The following is a 6,686-nucleotide window of genomic DNA, read 5'->3' as shown; positions in this document are numbered from 1 at the left end:
CTTTTCTCGTAACTGGAGGTTCGGGGTGACCATCCAAATGCACGTGTAAAATTTTGTTCGAATCGTTCAAGGGGTTTAAATGTTATTTCCATTTAAAACTCACCCTTTTTCGGTCCTTTTCGAACGACTTTAACTGTGCATAATAAAGTGGAGAAAGTGAAAAAACAATTGACGAACACCCCACTAGAATGTAAAAATTACCGATCGCGCGCGATAATACATTTGCTATTTATTTCATTAATTTGGCTATTAGATTAATTTTAAAAATAGCAAAATCCTTTTCATTACAATTCCAAATCAATTCAATACAAGTATCATTGACTGAATTGATGGAAAGAGGGAGAAGATAGAATGAAAAGGAAAGTATCAAAAGCTAAGATGTCACGCGACTGCACTGATAATTTAATAGGAAACACATCAAGGCATTTTCTTTCTACAAACGAAGGTAAAAAGAATTATTTAAAATCAATTCATTGATGATAGAAAAAATTAAACTTACCCATTATTGTTCTCCAAGTTCCTTTACACCGAAGTTTTTGAAAAAGCTTCAAACTGGCTCCTCGATGATTTCCAGAATGCACACTTTCATTGATTTTGCATTTAAGAACTCGCGAATTTAAGCAAATTAGGTGTTAACCTACGTTTCTTCAAAACACCGGTTAATTTGACACTTTTTGAACTGTTTGAAGTAGGCTGAAAAGAGAGACACAGAGAGATAGAATAATCAATAATTCGTTTCGACCACTCTTAATCACCCTACTTCAAACAGTTCAAAAGTGTCAAATTCTCCAGTGTTTTGAAGAAACGTAGGTTAATACCTAATTTGTTTAAATTCACAAGTGTTTAAATGCAAAATCAGTGATAGTGTGCTTTCTGGAAATCATCGAGGAGCCAGTTTGAAGCTTTTTCAAAAACTTCGATTTAAAGGAACTTGCAGAACATTTAATGGGTGAGTTTAGTTTTCTCCTTCATCAATGTATTGATTTTGAATCATTCCCTTTAGCTTCGTTAGTAGAAAGAGAATGCCCTCATGCATTGTCTATTAAGTTATCATTGCGCTCGCGCGATATTTTAGCTTTTGATACTTTCCTTTACATTGCGTCAACTCGCTCTTTCCATCAAATCAGTCAATGATGCTTGTACTGAATTGAATTGGAATTGTAATATAAAGGATTTTGTTATTTTTAAAATTAATCTAATTACCAGATTAAAGAATTAAATAGCAAAAGTATTACCGCACGCGATCGATAATTTTAACATTCTAGCTGGGTGCTCATCAATTGTTTTTCACTTTCTCCACTTTCCATTATGCAGTTAAAGTCGTTCGAAAAGGACTGAAAAAGGGTGATTTTTAAATAGAAATAACTTTTAAACCTCTTGAACGATTCGAACGAAATTTTACACGTGCACTCAGTTTGTCACCCCGAACCTCCAGTTACGAGAAAAGGCGGTCGTTTCGTTACACCCTGTATAACGAATTTAATTTCTTTCCGTCATCTTCTTCTTCTCCAGCCAGAGTGTATGTCTCGGGCTGAAGTTGGTCGCTAAGAAAAATGACGTCATTTTCACAACGCTTCCAACATAATATACTCAACGATCAAACTATGTATGGTTGTGAACTGTCAATTCGGCGACTATATTGAACTGTGTAAATTGTAATGTGAGGTTATTTTTATTTAATGCAGTGAGGTTATTCATCGTGTTGCGATATTGCATTTGTTAATTTCTACAATCACAAATAATTCAATTAACAGTGACTGAAGGATTCGCGAATTAGATAAGTATAATATTATATTTTACAATACAGGATGTAGTATATACTTTGTGGTACTTTGTGGTATTTCTTTTTGCAGATAAATTAAGACAGAATATTTTCATATTCATTGATGAGGATAGAGCTGACTGGATTAAATAAAATTAATATTTACAAGTCTGTGCCAATGAGAAATATACTTTTAACAATAATGTGCATCGGTCATTATCAGGAGGATATTAATTGAAAGAAATTGTTAAGGTACTTAATAATCATATGCTAAACTTTCAGGTATTGAAATCATTAATCAAATACATGTTTTGCTTTTTGTTTTCTTTAAACTGATATTGATTGTAATTATCCGATATGTTATATCATATATATATAAACAAATATTTTAGATTAAATTATGGCAATGCTAATTTGAAAGATATGAAACATTCCAAAAAATCTTTATTTACGTAAAATAAAAGTTGACCAGTATTTGGATTTGAACAAATTATACGATAGTAGATGTTTACAAAAGATGCGAAGACAACCAAATATTACAGAAGTTAGGTCAACAAGCAATAAAGAAAATGGAGATGGGGCAAAATCAAATACTGGTAAGTAACTGAGATGTTTCATGTTCCTTCAAATATTTATTTTCTTTGAAGATTAAGATTGTTAAATGATGAATTTGATTTCAGGCTTACGCATAGTGTTATCATTTAGTATTTTACAGTCACTGTGCAAGTTTATTATAGCAAATAGTAATACTTGTGCTTTGACTTAAATACATTTGGTAAAATTGAATTAGAAAACCAAGGAAGAAGGTTCGCTCACATACTGACTATTGGAGTTGAATCAAACATTGGGCTTTTCATTCCTGCATTCTGGTATTTGAAACAGGCAAGGATGAAAGCATTGAAAGATTGGCAAAGTAAGAATAAGCCAATATTCAGATAATCGTCATCCATTGCTCAGCCATAATTTAAGGATGAGATTCATTGGATGAAATTCTGTAAAATTGAGTTAATAACTGTTGATAGTTTTCCTCTGTTACCTATGCTAGTATTCTAGGCCAAAGGCAGTATACTAGTCGTTGGTATGGATGAAAAAATGCACGGTTACTCTCAATTGAAAGTCAGTCCAAAAATTAATGGTTTCTACTCCATTTTGCAGCACCAGAAGTCTGACCAGTTTCAACAGTGTATAGAAATTAGCGAAACGAACATTTGAGGACTCTGGCACAGGAAATGTTATAAGGACGATTCGCCAATGTATCTCCCATGCCACCTTTTTCAAGAGTTACTAGCATAAATGTAATAATGATTGGTGCCAAAAAGAAACGTGGTATGCAAAACGACAATGCCAGCTTTGAATATATGCTTAATTCTAGCTTATTCAAAGCTTTGCAAATTGCTTGTCCAGTCATGCCCCTGTATCACCTCAAGCAGCTGATGGAGTTACTGAAGTTTCACAAAGTCAGATGTTGGTAAAAAGTAAAATGTTGATTAACAAATGGAATGATTCATGTTTCTTTAAAATATTATTTTCTTTGAAGATTTGAGATATTTAAATGAGTAATTTGATTTTAGGTTTACTCAGATGTTATCATTTAGCATTTTACAGTCACTGTGCAAGTGTATTATAGCAAATAGTAATACTTGTGCTTTGACTAAAATACATTTGGTACAATTGAATTAGAAAACCAAGGAAGAAGATTCGCTCACATACTGAATATTGGAGTTTAATCAATCATTGGGCTTTTCATTCCTGAATTCTGGTATTTGAAACAGGCAAGGATGAAAGCATTGAAAGATTGGCAAAGTAAGAATAAGCCAATATTCCGATAATCGTCATCCATTGCTCAGCCATAATTTAAGGATGAGATTCATTGGATGAAATTCTGTAAAATTGAGTTAATAACTGTTGATTGTTTTCCTCTGTTACCTATGCTAGTATTCTAGGCCAAAGGCAGTATACTAGTCATTGGTATGGATGAAAAAATGCACGTTTATTCTCAATTGAAACTCAGTCCAAAAATTAATGGTTTCCACTCCATTTTGCAGCACCAGAAATCCGGCCAGTTTCAACAGTGTATAGAAATTAGCGAAACGAACATTTGAGGACTCTGGCACAGGAAATGTTATAAGGACGACTCGCTAATATATCTCCTATATCACCTTTGTCAAGAATTAGCAGCATAAATGTGATAGTAACTGGTGCTAAAAAGAAACGTGGTATGCAAAACGACATAGTCAGCTTTGAATATATGCTTGATTGTAGCTTATTTAAAGCTTTGCGAATTGCTTGTCTAGTCTTGCCCCAGTATCAACTCAAGTAGTTGATGAAACTAGTGAAGTCTAGCAAGGTCAGATGGTGGTAAAAGTCAAATGTTGATAAACAGAAAATGTAAATGAATTAATACATACATTTTACTTAATTATTTTTATGTTGAAAGTATGTTTATTGATTATGAAAAATTTAATCAAACTTTTATTATAGTGAAACTGAAAACATTAAACAAGTAGCCGGGGCATTAATTATGAAGTTCATTTATGCAGAATGCATTACAAATATCAATAAATTCAATGCGTTGACTGTGATATTTTTTCAATATTAATATATATTATTTTATTAGTTAAGCTCTGCTGTTTCAAAAAACGAGAAGTGTGGAAATTTTCTTTAAATTCTGTAGAAAAATTAAAAGAATTATTTAATTTTTTAAATATTATACTCTTACAAAACGTTATGAAATCCCACAAAAAACAGACTTCGCTTGTATAAAAAGGCGGCAAGTACATAAACCATTTAGCATAAATAATATAGTAAAATTATCCAATTAAAAAAAGTAGTGAAATCCAAATATTAGGCAAGTGTATTTTTTCACCTTAGCAAAAGTTAAATTTTTGAAAAAAAAAGGAACAACAAAATTACTTGCCGGGCCCGTAATGTCCATGCACAGTGGGAAATTGAATCATGTGTGAGATTCAGCTATAGCGTAGTACAGCAAATTTCATGTTAAAATACAGAGTGAAGTTAGCCGAACCACAGACGATTCTATTTCTCACTGTGCATGGACATTACGGGCCCGGCAAGTAATTTTGTTGTTCCTTTTTTTTTCAAAAATTTAACTTTTGCTAAGGTGAAAAAATACACTTGCCTAATATTTGGATTTCACTACTTTTTTTAATTGGATAATTTTACTATATTATTTATGCTAAATGGTTTATGTACTTGCCACCTTTTTATACAGGTACATATATATTCGTTTGAAATGCCAAATTTTAAACGAGGAAAAGCTGGTGGTAATCTTCTTTTTAACCATTCTTTCTATATGGCCAATTATACATGATAGTACAGTGCTTATAGAAAAAAGTTGGAGATTTTGAAATTTTCAAAGTTTTCAACTAATGGTTTATATTTGTAAATCATCTGAGGAGGGGTTTTAATGGGTAAACGCTTAGTAGTCCCACATACCCTCTGGCTCAAGCCAGTGGAAGATGCATAAAGCATTTCCCCTTCTCAATAAAAAGAAAAAAAAAAAAAAAAAAAAAATTGTCATGGAGATGACAATGGTTTTACGGCTTCTTTGTTTTTTCATAACGTCGAAGAAACTATGATAAAAGCTATAAACCGTGAGGCGTAGAAAGAAAAATGAGTTTACACTTATTTTTTTTAGCCGCATTTGTACGTTTGAGCTTAGCAAAAGTTCATAGTAATGGTACTTTTGGCGATTTTCTTATGATTACCGTAAGAAATCAAATAATTTTTGAGTAACAAACAATGTCTGTGCCGTATATTGAACGAAACCCATTGTTGTATTACTCGAAAAATGTGTGTAAAAGGTTCTCTGAATCTTTTTACGGGAACACTATATAAATATCTTGTAAATGGTGAGACAAACGCAAATACGGTATAAATTTTGTAGCGCCGCTGTTAGGGGGATTGAACTGGCTTAGCTGATTTGTATTATGCAATTTTTAATTAATTATTATTAAAAAAATTGTTTTAAAAAAAATTGCGACATGGAATATGATTCAGCTAAGAAAGTATGAGCCCCCTATTGTTACATTCCCAAAATTTTAACCGTTTTCGCGTATCTCTTACCGTTCTCGAGATATTTCAAGGGGTAGTTTACCCCTTGGCCTTTTTACGGGAACACTATAATATCTTGTAAATGGTGAGACAAACGCAAATACGGTATAAATTTTGTAGTGCCGTTGTTAGGGGTATTGAACTGGCTTAGCTGATTTGTATTATGCAATTTTTAATTAATTATTATTAAAAAAATTGTTTAGAAAAAAATTGCGACATGGAATATGATTCAGCTAAGAAAGTACGAGCCCCCTATTGTCACACCCCCAAAATTTTAACCGTTTTCGCGTATCTCTTACCGTTCTCGAGATATAGCTAATATTAATTAAATAACGCCTCCCCTGCAATCTCATTAGTTGGGCTTCGGAATATAAACATTCGTTGCGCCATCTGTGAGCAGTCTAAATAACTGTCTCAACACGCACGTATAATGTGGTGTGACTGGCCCTGAGCGGCGCTTCGGTACGTCTTGACCTTCCCGGGGGCTAGGGTAACTCACTTGGGGTCAGGGAGTACTTATAAAGGGGCTATGTTAACTCACTTGCCGCCAGAGAGTACATATAAAGGGGCTAGGATAACTCACTTGGGGTCAGGGAGTACTTATAAAGGTGATATGGTAAATTACTTGGGGTTAGGGAGTACTTATAAAGGGGCTAGTGTAATTCACTTTTGTGTCAAGGATTACTTATTTGGGACTAGGGTATCTCACTTGGTGTCTGTGAGTACTTATATGAGACCAGGGTAACTCACTTGATGCGAGGGTGTACTTATAAAGGGGCTATGGTAACTCACTTGGGGTCAGGGAGTACTTATAAATGGGTTAGAATAACTCACATGGGGTCAGGGAGTA

This window comes from Prorops nasuta, unplaced genomic scaffold (assembly GCF_024137725.1).
Source record: "Prorops nasuta isolate Cenicafe-Biocafe unplaced genomic scaffold, Cenicafe_Pnas_1.2 PNAS00040, whole genome shotgun sequence".
NCBI classification, from domain to species: Eukaryota; Metazoa; Arthropoda; class Insecta; order Hymenoptera; family Bethylidae; genus Prorops; species Prorops nasuta.
This window is presented reverse-complemented; position numbering follows the sequence as displayed.